This window comes from Apium graveolens, chromosome 2, assembly GCF_009905375.1.
Source record: "Apium graveolens cultivar Ventura chromosome 2, ASM990537v1, whole genome shotgun sequence".
Classification (NCBI taxonomy): domain Eukaryota; kingdom Viridiplantae; phylum Streptophyta; class Magnoliopsida; order Apiales; family Apiaceae; genus Apium; species Apium graveolens.
The window spans coordinates 113,874,266-113,890,520 of NC_133648.1; the positions used below are offsets into that span (position 1 = coordinate 113,874,266).

At 35.7% G+C, this 16,255-nt stretch overlaps 1 non-coding gene across 1 annotated transcript; it reads right to left on the bottom strand.

Moving 5' to 3' along the window:
* Positions 1-12,580: 12,580 nt before the first annotated feature.
* LOC141709186 (small nucleolar RNA R71) lies at positions 12,581-12,687 on the bottom strand. The gene has a single exon (XR_012569776.1). It is a non-coding gene; the product is annotated as a small nucleolar RNA R71 (small nucleolar RNA).
* Positions 12,688-16,255: the final 3,568 nt, after the last annotated feature.

Genomic DNA, 16,255 nt, shown 5'->3' on the forward strand with positions numbered 1-16,255 from the left:
TCACATGTTCCATAATGAAGTGGTACTTGATGTCTATGTGCTTTGTTTTTGAATGTTGTACTGGATTTTCAGTGATGGCAATTGCACTTGTGTTATCACAGAAAATGGGAATTTTATCCACTTGTAGATCATAGTCCAACAATTGGTTTTTCATCCACAAAATCTATGCACAACAACTTCCAACAACAATATATTCAGCTTCAGCTGTAGAAGTAGAGACTGAATTTTGATTTTTACTGAACCAGGACACAAGCTTGTTCCCTAGAAATTGGCAGGTTCTTATTGTACTTTTTTGTCTATTTTACAACCTGCATAATCTGCATCTAAATAACCAGTTAGATCAAAACCAGAATCTCTAGGGTACCAAATGCCAAGTTTTGGTGTTCCCTTGAGATATCTGAAAATTCTCTTAGTAGCTACTAAGTGAGATTCTCTAGGATCAGCCTGAAATCTAGCACAAGTAGCAAACATTATATCTGGCCTACTAGCTGTTAAATACAGAAGTGAGTCAACCATGCCCCTATAGCTTGAAATATCCACATACTTTTTAGTAGTGTTTAATTAAAGCTTAGTTGCAGTGACCATGGGAGTTTTTGCAGATGTGCAATCCATTAGATCAAACTTCTTTAAAAGATCATGAATATATTCCATCACTAACTTGCTTAACTTGTAAACCAAGAAAGTAAGTTAGTTCTCCCATCATGTTCATTTCATACTTACTTTGCATCAATTTGGCAAACTTTTTACAAAGTTTTGCATCTGTAGAGCCAAATATGATATCATCTACATAAATTTGAACAAGTATACTAGAGCCATTAACATTTCTAAAGAATAAAGTTTTATCAACAGTACCTCTTGTGAAGTGATTTTCCAAAAGAAACTTTGATAAAGTGTCATACCAGGCTCTATGTGCTTGCTTCAGTCCATAAAGTGCTTTTAAAAGATAGTAGACATATCCTGGAAACTTTGGATCTTCAAAACCAGGTGGTTGACTGACAAAAACTTCTTCCTCCAAATCTCCATTCAGAAAGGCACTTTTGACATCCATTTGATAGACCTTGAAATAGGCATGGGATGCATAGGCTAAGAAAATTCTGATGGCTTCAAGTCTTGCAACAAGAGCAAAGGTTTCATCAAAATTTATTCCTTCTTGTTCGCAGTAGCCCTTAGCAACCAATCTAGCTTTGTTTCTGACCACTATGCCATTTTCATCCATCTTGTTTCTGAATACCCACTTGGTGTCAATTGGATTCTTTCCTTTAGGTTTGGGTACCAGCTTTCATACCTTGTTCCTTTCAAATTGGTTTAGCTCCTCCTGCATAGCTAGAATCCAATCAGGATCCAACAGAGCTTCTTCTACCTTCTTTGGTTCTTCCTTAGATAGGAAGCTGCTATATAGACATTCTTCTTGAGTTTCTCTCCTTGTTTGAACTCTAGAAGATGCATCACCAATGATGAGCTCAAAAGGGTGATCTTTAGTCCATTTTCTTTATTCAGGTAGATTAGCTCTAGATGAAGAGGCCTCATTGTTGTCTTGATGTGTGACTGATTTTTGATTATGAGAAACTCTCCCTGAGTTTCTAAATCTTTGATTTGAGAAAGAGGAACTTTCTGTAGGTGATCTATTCTGACTTTCAGCTTCTCTTAATGTTCCGATGGATGATGCACTTTGTGTCCCGACGGATGAAGTTGATTTTCTCCCGATGGATAAGGCAGATTGTCTCCCGACGGATAAAGCATTTTGTAACTCGACAGATGTTGAGTTATGTGCTTCATTAGTTATAGATTTTTCTGAATTATCCTTATTCACTGTTTCTTGATCACTTTCATCATCACTATCATCACTAACCATCTCCACATTGTCAAACTTGAGGCTCTCATGGAAATCTCCATCTTGCAGTCCTTCAATCTTTTTGTCATCAAACACAACATGTACTGATTCTATAATAATGTTGGTTCTTAGATTGTAGACTCTATATGCCTTTCCCACAACATATCCAACAAAAATTCCTTCATCTTCTTTAGCATCAAACTTCCCATGTTGATCAGTTTGATTCATTAAGATATAATATTTGCATCCAAAGACATGAAGAAAACTTAGAGTTGGCTTCCTATTCTTGAACAATTGGTAGGGTGTCATGCACTTTTCTTGATTAGCCAAAGAGATATTATGAGTGTAGCAGGCAGTATTTACAGCTTCAGCCCAAAAATATGTTGGTAACTTTGATTCTTCAAGCATTGTCCTTGCAGCTTCAATAAGAGATCTGTTTTTCCTTTCCACTACTCCATTTTGTTGAGGAGTTCTTGCTGCAGAAAACTCATGCATAATCCCATTCTCTTCACAAAATGATCTCATCACAGAATTCTTGAACTCGGTTCCATTGTCACTCCTATTTCTTCTTACTTTAAAATCAGGATGATTGTTGACTTGCCTTATGTGATTGATGATGATTTCACTAGCTTCAGCTTTAGACGTTAGGAAATATGTCCAAGAGAACTTTGAGAAATCATCCACAATTACTAGGCAAAATCTTTTCCTTGAGATGGACAACATATTGACTGGTCCAAACAAATCCATGTGTAAAAATTGTAAAGGTTCTTCCATTCTTGAATCAAGCTTCTTCTTGAATCATGCTTTGATCTGTTTTCCCTTTTGGCAGGCATCACATAATCCATCCTTGGTAAACTCCACTTGAGGAATACCTCTAACCAGTTCTTTCTTGACAAGTTCATTCATGGTCTTGAAGTTTAGATGGGACAGTTTCTTGTTCCATGTCCAACTTTCATCTTGACTTGCTTTACTGAGAAGACAAGTGACAGATTCTGCATTTGATGAGTTAAAGTCAGCTAGATACACATTCCATTTTCTCACTCCAGTGAGAACCACTTTGTTTCTCTTTTTGTTTGTCACAATACAGTCTTCTGAATTGAAGGTTACTGAATTGCCCTTATCACAAAGATGGCTGATACTCAACAAATTATGCTTGAGACCATCCACTAGGGCAACCTCTTCAATGATGACATTGTCTTTTGAAATCAAGCCATATCCCACAGTATAACCCTTGCTGTCATCTCCAAAAGTAATACTTGGGCCAGCTCTTTCCTTGAACTCAGTGAGCAGGGTAGAATCTCCAGTCATGTGCCTTGAGCAAGAACTATCCAGATACCAAAGATTCTTTTTATTTCCCTGCACATATCAAAATCAAATCAAATTGATTTTGGTACCCAAGTTTCCTTGGGTCCTGCCTTGTTAGCTTTCTTCTTTGGTTTCTTAGGTTTGATCTCATTTGACGTGGGAATTTCTGATTCATCCTTAGTCATCTGAGTTGGACCTTTTAAACCAGTCATTAAAACAGAATTGTCATGCATATTTTGATTAACAGGAAAAGGCATTCTATTTGAAAACATGTTCTTCCAGTAAGGCATGCTAAATGGCATTTGAGGCATACTAAATGTAGCATAATTAGGATTATGTGCAAATGGCATATTAGCAAATTGTGCATTCATATTCCGAGCAGACATAGCATTTTTAGGCATGGTAGGCATGGTAGTCATGTTGGGAAAAGAAGAGGGTGCAAACATGGAAGTAGGCATAGCAAGTTTACAATTAACAGACAAATGATTAATACTACCACACTTAACACAGATTTTTCTGGGTGCATATTTGTCAGGTGTGTAGTTGTTATGTTTGTTAATTCCTACTTTCCCATTTCTATTGTTTTTTTCTTTTTAGCTTCTATTTTAACCTCAATCTTTTCTAATCTATCATTCAATTGCTTGATGGACAGAGGACCAACATTGACTTTCTTTTCCTTCCTGACTTGACTTGATTCTCCTGGAATAAAGTTCTTAGAGACTGAGCCATATTTCTCATTTAAATTGCCTAGCTTAGCTTTGCTCACAGGTTTACTCACAGCCGACGGATATGGCTCTTTGTCACTCGACGGATAATCCTTTTGATTATCCGACGGATGATTTTCATCATCCGTCAAGTCCACATATGTCAACAATCCTTCAACCAAATTGGATTCCAACTTCTCCTTACTCTTCTTCCAGGCTGCATCACAAAAGGACTCAATACCTTGAACTTTAGTGATTTGAGCATGGACATCTCTGGATGATTTCTATGCCTTAATCACTTCCTGTTCTCGTTCAAGCTACTTCTTTAAAATCTCTTCTTTCTTCAAGGACTCAGTTAATTCATCCTTAGCAGTCTTACACTCAATTCTCAATTTTTCAAATTCAATAAACTGAGACTCTAACACATTATTCCTCTCACTTAAAAACAAATTATTTTCTTTAATTTCAGCATTTTCCTTAGTGAGGGACTTAAGTGTAACACGCAAGTGATATAATTCTGTGGACATGTCATTGATTGCATCATTACACTCAGCTTTAGATAAATGTGCTAGGTTAGTGGTGATTACCTGATTACTTGAAGAACTTGTTTCTGTTTCATCAAACTTGGCCATCATGGCTAGGTTGACATAGCTTGTTTCTTCATCTTCATCCAATCCATCAGCTACCCAGTCATTTTCTTGTGTAATGAAAGCCCTTTCCTTTTGCTTGAGCAACTCAAAATATTTATGTTTATAATTAACAGGCTCAAACTTCTTCTTGCTAGAATATGATTTTCTACACTCATTGGCAAAATGCCCTGCCAAGCCACATTTGAATTTGAATTTATCCACCATGTTTCTACTTGGCTTGGCTGCTCCAAAATTCTTTTTGAACTTGAGCTTGGAAAATATTCTGGATAGGAATGCTAAATGCTCATCAATATCGTCCATGTCATCTTGACTCAACTGATCTTCATTTTCATCTACCAGCCCTTTACCCTTGCTTTCACATTCCTTTGATGTAGACTCAACAACTTCTACCTTCATCTCTTTCTCTTTCTCTAACTCAGCAACCAGTGCTATGAACCCTCCTTTCTTCCTTTCTTTCTCCATCATCTCATCTTGCTCAATTTCAAGCTTATAAGTTTTCAGGATGCCATACAGTCTCTCCAAGGTGAACTCCTTGTCATCCTGAGAATTTCTCAATGAAACTGCCATTGGCTTCCACTCTTTTGGAAGAGATCTAAGGAACTTGAGGTTAGAGTCTTTTGTTTGATAGACTCTTCCATGCAACTTCAGAGCATTTAGTAGCTTTTGAAATCTACTAAAAATATCTGTGAGAGACTCACTTTCTTCACAGTGGAAATGCTCATATTGCTGAATCAGTAGATGCATCTTGTTCTCCCTTACTTGCTCGGTACCATCACAAATAATCTGGATTGTGTCCCAAACCTCTTTGGCTGTTTTACAGTTAATAATGTTATCAAATATATCACTATCAACTCCATTGAACAAAATGTTCATGGCCTTCTTATCTTTCCTGACTTGCTCAATATCAGGATCTGACCATTCATGCCTAGGTTTGGGAACAGATGGTTCATTGCCAGTTGCAGCTCTCATTGGTACATGAGGACCCCTCTCTATGCAATCCACATAGGCCTCATATTGGGAAAGAAGATGCAGGTGCATTTTCACCTTCCAGTGGTGATAATTATCTTTATCCAGAAATGGAATTTTGACTCCAACATCCTTCTTGTTCATCTTACTGTTTATTGTGATCTTTACACTCTTTGTACTTCAAGAGCTTTCTCTGATACCAATTGTTATTCCTTAACAATACAACAAAAATTACAGAAGGGGGTTGAATGTAATTCTGGCTACTTTTTCAAGATTTTAAAAATAGTTCTAACTGAATATATATAAGTGTTTGATTTGAAGAGTGCCGAATAAAAGGATTATATAAATCAGAACACAAAGTAATAAAAACACAAGCTTTTAAAAATTTCTGGTGGATTTGAATGTATCCATCAGATATATATATATATATATATATATATATATATATATATATATATATATCAGTTTGAGAACTTTGTGTAGCTTAGAATGGCTCACAGCTGCTTTACAAGTAGAAAAAACAAACTACAGAGAAATTCTTGACAAGTACAGCTTTTTCTATCTCTATTTAAAATGTGTTTGCTTAGTTAAATGTTCTACTAGCTACACTTGGTTTATATATCTCAAGTTTACATGACAATAAGACAAAATAATAAAACAAACATATCTAGTCTAACTCCATGATGCTTCACTACTCTATTCCAGCATCTTTGAATATCTTCACAATTAAATGGAAATGGTAATGCTTTTTTGTTCTCAAATTCCTGCTTAACAGGATGCCACATTCCTTTTGCAAACACCCAACGCATGTAACTGTGTTGTCACTGTCAACATATATTTGAATTTGATCATCCGTCAGGTACATGTTTGTCATTCATCGGGAAACTTTGTTGATCATCCGTCGGGTAGCTATTTGTCACTTAACTCCATTTCACTTATACATAATTATAAGACATCACATATTTACAATTAATCAACCTATTCTGCATATCCACTAGTAGTCAACATGACTCATATACTCCTACAGAATCTACACAAAGTTGTTTTCATAAAATGTGCTACAATACTTATTTGTTACATAAGCTACTCACCCGGTGGATGTCAACTTGTCATCCGTCGGGACTATATTAAATTATCCGTCGGGACTATATTTGATTATTCATCGAGTGCTACAAAATTCACTAAGTTAAATCTACTAAGTTGTTTTGTTTAATTTATCATCAAGTTCACAACATATTCCTAACAGAGATTAATCGACATAGTTAGATTACATATATTGATAAAGTATTACATCATTTTAGGATGCAGGAGACAAAGAAAGGATATGTTTCGATGTCTCATGGGATAGTGATCTCAAAAGATCATTTCCCCCTAAATTATTAGATGATAAGGGTCGTTTGAGAAAGTTCCATATGCTTCAGCAATTGGATCTATAATGTGTACAATGATATGTATTTATCCTGATGTTTCGTATGCTTTGAGCATGACGAGCAAATACCATTCTAATCCAGGTGAGGGTCACTGGATAGTTTTTAAGAATATTCTTAATTACTTAAAGAGGACTAAAGATTTATTTTTAGTGTATTGAGAACATAGGGAACTAGTTGTAAAGGGTTACATTGATGCTAGTTTCTGAACCTAATTTGTGGACAGACAAGGATGATTATGTGTTTATGTCTGTTTTGTATTTTTTCTAAATATATGTGATGTTAGCTGGAATAGTTCACAGTAAGAACATTGATTATTCTATATTGGAAGCCGAATATATTGATGCTTTCGAAATAGCCAAGGAGACTGTTTAGGCATGTCCTTAGGCACGATCACCTTATTAATGAGATTAATTATCAAGGAGATATAAATGCAAAGTGCATAGTAATGATAATGTTGTGGACCTACTGACTAAGGCTTTGTCGCAGATGAAGCACGATGGTCATACTAGTTCCATGAGTATTAGATACATGGGTGATTGGCTCTAGTGCAACTGGGCGGTTGCTAGTGTTTGTGCCTTAGATACAACACTATGATATTTTAGTTTAAGATATTTGGATTATTAATATTTATGTTCTATCGATTAATCCTTTTATAATTTATTAATTCTTAATTTACTGTGATATAAATGTTAGATTAATAAATGTCCTTAGAATATGATATGCAATTCTATATCTCTAAGTACGCGACTTAGAAATGTGATTATGAGAATGGTATCAATATTCCTAAAGGTCCCTAGTCGAGTATTATTATAAGGGACAATAATAATGCATTAAGACTAGTATGTTTGTTGGTTGATGATCACATCTCATTGATCAGAGGTGTGGTGATACTAAATTCAAAACATAGGCACATATATTATATACATGATGTTGGATTGACCCGTTGTGACATTCTACATGTTTATAGTGTCATAAGTTATTTTCACAATGATAATGGTGTAATGGTCCTTAAACCTAAAGTCATTATATTTCTATATGAGAATTAATATACTTTGATTTCATTAAAAGTTATCCTTGATTGGGTAATGATAAAAGTGGACATTGGGTATATTATGAATCGTATGAGAAATATGAATGATCTAGATGTGATTTAACCCTCCTATTTTATGAGTGATATCATTGGCCTCTTGTGTGAGCTAGACTATGAAATGCGTGGTCTCGCTCAAATATTGATTTGATATGATAGTCTACTCATTGATCAAGGAAACTTGGATTAAACTATGATGAGGATGACACATTGCATGCCTCTAGTTTAATCTATAATATTTGGTTAAAGGGATTATATTACATTGTATATTGTCATGAAAGGTTTAATCGAATCACTGATTTAATTATTATTACTTGGGTAGCAATGATAAATTACTAGATGACACTCATTGTTTATAATTTTTATATGAGATATTAAAAGTATTTCCAAAGTAATAATAACCTACAGGGTTATACACAGAGAACGCTTAAAGGAGAAATAATTTAAATTATGAATTTAAATTAAATAAGTAATTTTTTTTATTTATGATATTAATTAAGTATGACTTAATTAATTAAATAAATAAAATAGAGAAATTACTTAAACTAATTCTGAAATAAGTTATTAATTAATTAATTGGGATTTCAGATTAATATTAATTATAATTAGAAAACTCATTCTTCTCTATATATAAACTCTTTGAGGGCTGATTTATATAAAAAAAGATACATGGTTTACAAAACCCTAGCCGTTTAAGGAGAAAGAGGAAGAGTGGTAGAGATGGAGTTTTCGGGTGCTAGTACATATCAATCCTTCAAGAAAAACATTTGTGTGGATACCGTAGAGCGTAGATCGCGATAGCGGGATACGTGGTGATTCAACAAGGTTTGGAACTTCATTAATCCTCCATTAATGAACTCTTAAATCTTTTTTAAGGTAAAAATTCTTACTACAAATTTAATATCTATTTTTGCTTGGATCATATGTAGAATTTCGATTTTAGTCTGGTTTTAATTTAATTTTACATCATTTTCGTCGCGTTTATGTCCTCGAAACCCTTCTGTTTAGGTGGCACCCCTAGGCCTTCTCGTTCTATTTATCTAATTTTCTCATTTTTTGAACTAAAAATTATTGAAAACTACAATTACCTTATATTTCTTCTAAACTTTCTCTTCAATTCAAAAAACAATCTTATTAAAAACTAAAATTATCTTATATTTTTCTAAACTTTTTTTCAAGTCAAATAAAGTTAATTTTGCACAACAAGTCTTATATTCATCTAAACATTCTTTGAAGTCAAACAAAGTAAATCTTGCACAATAAGTTAAAAACGAAATATAAAGACATGTTTATGAATCAATATATCAAAATATAAAATTATAAAATGAGAAATTTATTATTTGAGAAGAGTTTATATATATCGACAATAGCAGCAACAATGGTGAGCAATGGTGAGCCTCCTCCTTCAATCTTTTTATATATATTTTTGTATGTATAAGTATATATTTGTAAGTGTTGTTTATGAATTAAATACTTGATTTTACGATTATTTTTATTATATGGTATGAATGAAATTGTGAATGTACTAATGTTTTTTGTGATTTGTGTTTCGCTTGCAAGTTCAGTCCTGATCTTATTGTTCACTTTAAGGTATTTTTGTTCAGTAAAGTAATATTATTATTCTATTTTTAGGGTTGTTCTTATATTTATTGTTTAATGTGATCATAAACACACAGGGCAGTCAAATTAATGGATGTCAGAGTATGATACTAAAATATGAGGTTTATAAGGTTGGTGCGAAACACAATTTACTAGACATTGGTTTGGAATCAAGAGTTCTGATGTCAAGAAAAACATAAAACAGTCGGAAAAAATTGATGTTTTTTCTCCAAAATTATTATTCAAAATGACCAATATAAAACCTGAAATCGAAATAATTTATTTTATTTACTATATTTAAAAGTACATTTATAAATCTGCAAATAAGCGTGAAACCCATATCTGTGTGAGATCACCAAAAATATCACATATAAGAGAACAAACAAAAAGGCGGTAATGGCCCTTAGTATCAAAATTTAGGAAGAAAATGCTCAAAATCTCACAGGCAGTCAAATATGGCCTTTTTATCACTCAAAAATGTATTTTTTATATGCGTTTTTTAGAAATACAAGTATATTTTTTGTTTTTATCAATTTTAAAATAATATTTTTCAGAAAATGAATTCATAAAAAAATTAAAAATTTGAAAACACATTTTGGTGAGAGTTTACCATATTAACGCATATTTACAAAGTATGTATTCAACCATCAATGCATCCTTAAATTGCGTTGCCTGCAAAAATTTAAAGCTCAATTCATAGGCCCAATACGGAAAACAGTTGCTTTTGAAAAATAGGATAAACACATTATTTAGTTGCATTTTTGCATGATAGTAAAGTCCAGTTTGTTGAATTGGGATATTTTGAACCATTTACTCTCAAATTATGAGATTTAGGGCCATTTTCACACAAAAATATATCACATCCAGAATCCAAAGTCGGGGTATCTGTTGATTGGCATTAATGACACTTTATTACGCTCCGTAAAGCTTTGAATTGGTGTATTTGTACTCAAGTTATTGGTGTTTTAATGTATTTTCTAGTGATTTTGTATTTCAGGCATTAATCTGAGAATCAGGTGAATTAGCATTAATTTGATGCTAATATGGTGTTAGGATGGTGTACAAGGAATAAAACTCGCAAAGGCCGGCTCAAATCTGCAAGAAAAAGAACAAGTCAAAGTTTTGGCAGAAGCCCAGCGCGCCCGCGCTGATCAAGTGTGCGGTCGCGCCCAAACATAAGAGAGCCAGCGCGCCCGCGCTGATCAAGCGCGCGGTCGCGCCGTGTCGGGATAGCAGAATCATGTTTCTACTTGGCTTTTGAGAGAAAGACTTCTACATTGCATGGGGCTGCTATATAAATAACTTTAGGTCATTTTTCATAATATATCAAGTCAGAGACATATCAGAGCTAAGGAGAAGACGGCAAGAGACCTATAGCACAATTCAACAAAGGCGAAGACGATCTAGTTTATTCTTCTGAAACTTTGTTTTCAGTTGTAATCTTGGATGCTCGTTTCCTGTTTTGTTGAACCTATACTCTTGTGTTAACTTTGTTTGATTATTCATTATAAAGACTACATTTATTATATCATGCTTTCATCGGAACCCACGTTGAAGATGAGTCCGATTATGGGCTAATCGTTATCATGGGGTTCAAGCGGATTTATTTATAGATTTCTTTAGTTGAATTGTTTCGATGCTTTAGTGTGTGGTGATTGTATGATAACCTAGTATTGGTTGTGCATATTCGTCTTATGAGTGTCGCGAACTTATAAGATAGTGTGTTAATTCTTAATGAAGCGAAAGTGAATTTAAGGATTTAAAACTTGCCATGCTAGCATAGGTTCATATATTTGTTATGGATGATTTGTGGGTAATTTTAACCATCTTACTTGACCTATGTAATTAGGATAGATAACTTGTGCTTAAACCATTATGTTGTCAAATTCTATAGATATATAGGGTCTCAATATAATTGGTGTTTATTCAGCTTCTATCTCTTTTGTGGATGTCTGGTAGTATGATATTCGTGCAACGAAAGTTGGCGTTTATCAGTTTCGTGTTATCTGATTAGTGTCATCACCATTACATGCTAAGGTTAAGAACGAAAAGGCTATTGAATTAAGTATTTAATGAAGTTAGAATCCCATGTTTGTCATATATATTAATTCAATAAATTTTATTCCTTTAGTTATAATTGTTAGTTTAATTCTTAGTTATAAACAATCTCAATTTGTTATCGTCTTAGCATTGAATAATAACCATACATTGTTGCTTAAATGCATAAATTGATTAGTTAACCAAGCTAGTCTCTGTGGGAATGAATCTGATTTACATCTTATACTACTTATGAACGCCTATACTTGCGTGTATTATTAGCGCGTGTTTAGTGACTAACAAGTTTTTGGCGCTGCTGCCGGGGACTGCAGTATTAATTTTTAGTTTATGTGTTTTCCATCAGTGGTCGTTAAAGTTCATTGACTCAGACATTGATACGTATTCATTTCCTTATCTTATTTCAGGTACTCTAGTGAGGGTATATGCATACGCGTTCACGTACTCATAAGAGAACACTGGATAAAGCCGAGGAAGAAGTTGTGGTAGTTCGAAATGAAGTTTTTGAAGAAGAAAAGAAGGTAGAGGAAGAAGAGAAAGTCGAGGAACCAGTTTTAGTAGAGATGGGAGATCAAGCAGAAAATCCTAAGGCTTTGATGGACTATTCTCAGCCTAAGATCAATGACATTCAGTCCAGCATCATCAGGCCAGCCATCAGGGCTAACACTTTCGAGAACAAGTCAAGCACGATTCAGATGATACAGAACTCAGTTCAGTTTGGGGGTTCTCCTACTGAAGACTCCAACATGCACATCAGGGATTTCATCGAGATATGTGACACTTTCAAGTTCAATGATGTGACTGAAGATGCTATCAAGCTGCGACTCTTCCCATTCTCTCTGAGGGACAAGGCTAAGAGCTAGTTATACTCTCTACCAGCTGGTTCAATTACTACTTGGGAAGATCTTACTCAAAAGTTTCTCACAAAATTCTTACCTATGGCGAAGACTACTGCAATCAAGAATGCTCTTACTCAGTTTGCTCAACAAACTAGAGAATCTCTGTGTGAAGCTTGAAATCGATATAAGGAGATGTTAAGGAAGTACCCACACCATGGCATGCCTGATTGCATGATTATTAACTATTTCTACAATGGATTGGGTGCTACTTCTAGACCCATGCTCGATGCGGCATCAGGAGGAGCCTTGTGGGATAAGAGCTACGATGAAGCTTATGAATTGATTGAACTGTTGGCTGCTAACGAGTACCAGAATCCTTCCCAAAGACTAACTCAGGGAGAAGTAACAGGAATTTTGGAGTTGGATGCAGCAACTGCTATAGCTGCCCAACTTAAGGCTTTGACGATGAAGGTGGACCCTTTGGCTAATTATGGGGTTAATCAAATCGCTAGTGTTTGTGAGCTCTGTGCTGATGCCTATGAGACTGATCAGTGCGTAATTTCTAGTGAATCAGCTCAGTTCGTAAGCAACTTTCAGCATTCGCAACAACCTGTGCCAGCCACCTATCATCCCAACAACCGCAATCATCCTAATTTCAGTTGGAGCAACGCTCAGAATGCGGTTCAACAGCTTTATCAACAGTATCCAGCTAAGAAGTACAACCCCCATGGTTTTTATCAATCGCAATATGCACCTAGACAACAACTTTAGCTGCAACTAGCTAATGAAAAATCTGAATTAGAGGTTGAAGCTTATGTGAAAAAGTCAATGTCTTGCTTAATGGTCAGCCTGGTGCATTACCTAGTGACACTGAAGTGCCAGGAAAGAGGGAAGCTAATGAGCAGGTAAAGGCAATCACTTTGAGGTCTGGAAAGGTTGCGTATCCCGAACAAACTCAAGCGTTGACTAAAGAAGCTGGAGCTAAGAAAGAAGTAGAGCAGCAGGAAGTAGAAGTGGAACCAAGGAAGACTACTATTGAGCACACTCCTTCTGAGGTTAATACAGGGGAGAAACAAATATATCCTCCACCGCCTTTTCCTAAGCGGCTACAGCAGTAAAAGCTGGACAAGCAATTTGAGAAGTTTCTGGAGGTGTTCAAAAAACTTCATATCAACATACCTTTCGCTGAGGCTCTTGAGCAGATGCCTAGTTACGTAAAGTTTATGAAAGGTATTCTCTCTCGAAAAGTGAAGCTAGATAATTTAGAGACTATCGCTCTCACAGAGGAATGTAGTGTTGTGTTGCAACAGAAGTTGCCTCCGAAGTTTAAAGATCCAGGAAGCTTCACTATTCCGTGCACTATTGGAAAAGTTTCTTTTGACAGATGCTTATGTGATTTGGTAGTTAGCATCAATCTGATGCCTTTGTCAATCTTCAAGCAGTTGTACTTACCTGATCCAAAACCAATTTATATGACTTTACAATTGGCCGATCATTCTATTACATATATGCGGGGTATTGTGGAGGTTATCTTGGTCAAGGTTGATAAACTCATCTTCCCTGGTGATTTTGTCATTCTTGATTTCGAGGGGGATAAGAAGATTCCCATAATTTTGGGAAGACCTTTCTTGGCGACTAGCCGAATCTTGATAGATGTGCAGAAGGGTGAACTCACAATTTGAGTGTTGGATCAGGATGTAACTTTTAATGTGTTCAATGCCATGAAATTTCCTACGGAAAATGAGGAGTGCTTAAAGGTGGAGTTGGTCGATTCTGTGGTTACCTCAGAACTTGATCAATTGCTAAGGTCTGATGCCTTAGAAAAAGCCTTATTGGGAAATTCAGATAGTGAAGAAGATGAAGGTGAAGAACAATTACAATATTTGAATGCTTCTCCCTGGAAGAGGAAGATTGATATGCCTTTTTAATCTCTTGGAATAGAGGAATTGGACAAAGCTCCTAAACGCCTCAAGCCATCTATTGAGGAAGCTCCCACTTTTGAGCTTAAGCCTTTACCTGAGCATTTGAGGTAAGCATTTTTAGGTGATGCATCTAATTTGCCTATTATTATTGCATCTGACCTTTCAGGTAGTGACGAGGAAAAGCTTCTGAGGATTCTGAGAGAGTTCAAATCGGTAATTGGTTGGACTATAGCAGATATCAAGGGAATCAACCCTTCTTATGGCATGCATAAAATTCTTCTAGAGAAAGGTAGCAAGCCTACGATCGAGCAGCAAAGAAGACTTAATCCGATCATTAAGGAAGTAGTGAAGAAGGAAATTCTTAAGTGGCTAGATGCAGGGATCATCTACTCTATTTGTGACAGTTCATGGGTAAGCCCAGTTCAATGTGTGCCAAAGAAAGGTGGAATTACTGTGGCAGTAAATGAGAAGAATAAGCTTATTCCTACAAGAACACTCACGGGGTGGAGAGTTTGCATGGACTACAGGAAGTTGGACAAAGCTACTAGGAAGGATCACTTCCATTTGCCCTTCATTGACCAGATGCTTGATAGATTGGATGGTCATGAGTACTACTGTCTTTTGGATTGCTATTCGGGTTACAATCAGATTTGTATCGCTCCAGAAGATCAGGAGAAGACTGCCTTCACTTGTCCATTTGGTACTTTTGCCTTCAGACGAGTTTCTTTTGGTTTGTGTGGTGCACCAGCCATATTTCAGAGATGTATGATGGCCATATTTTCCGATATGATTGGCCATAATGTGGAGGTGTTTATGGAAGATTTCTCTGTATTTGGCGATTCTTTTTATGAATGCTTGCAAAATCTTGGACATGTTCTCAAGAGGTGTGTTGAGACCAATCTGGTTCTCAATTGGGAGAAATGTCACGTTATGGTGCGACAGGGCATTATTCTCGGGCACAAGGTTTCTAGTGATGGTCTTGAGGTGGACAAAGCCAAGACAGGGGTCATTGAGAATCTTCCTCCACCTAATTATGTTAAGGGAATTCACAGTTTTCTTGGTCATGCGGGTTTCTATAGGCATTTCATCAGGGACTTTTCAAAGATTTTGAAGCTATTGTGCAGTTTGCTAGAGAAAGATGCCCCTTTCAAGTTTGATGACGAGTGCCTTGCAGCTTTTGAGATGTTGAAGAAGAGTTTAATCACGGCACCTGTCATAACTGCACCTGATTGGAATGAACCTTTTGAGATGATTTGCGATGCAAGTGACTATGCAGTTGGAGCAGTTCTTGGGCAGAGAAAGAATAACATATTTTATGTGGTCTACTACACTAACAAGTCCCTAAATGGTGTTCAACTGAATTACAGTACTACGGAGAAAGAACTTTTGGGTATTGTCTATGGTTTTGAGAAATTTCGATCTTATCTACTTCGGACTAAGGTCACAGTTTTCACTGATCACGCTGCAATTCGTTATCTCGTCTCAAAGAAGGACTTGAAGCCTAGATTGATTAGATGGGTTCTTTTGCTTCAAGAATTTGAACTATAGATCAAGGACAAAAAGGGGACTGAAAATCAAGTCGCTGATCATCTCTCGCGTTTAAATAACCATAATGCTACTTCATTGGATAAGACATTGATAAATGAGTCTTTTCCCGATGAGCAGCTGTTTGGAGTGCATGAAGAAGAACCGTGGTTTGCAGATATTTTGAACTACCTTATGAGTAATATCATGCCTCTCGACTTATCTTATGCTCAAAGGAAGAAGTTTCTACATTAAGTGAAGTGGTATATGTGGGATGAGCCATTTCTTTTCGACAAGGAGCTGACCAAATCATCAGAAGATGTCTTCCCTACAGCGAAACAGG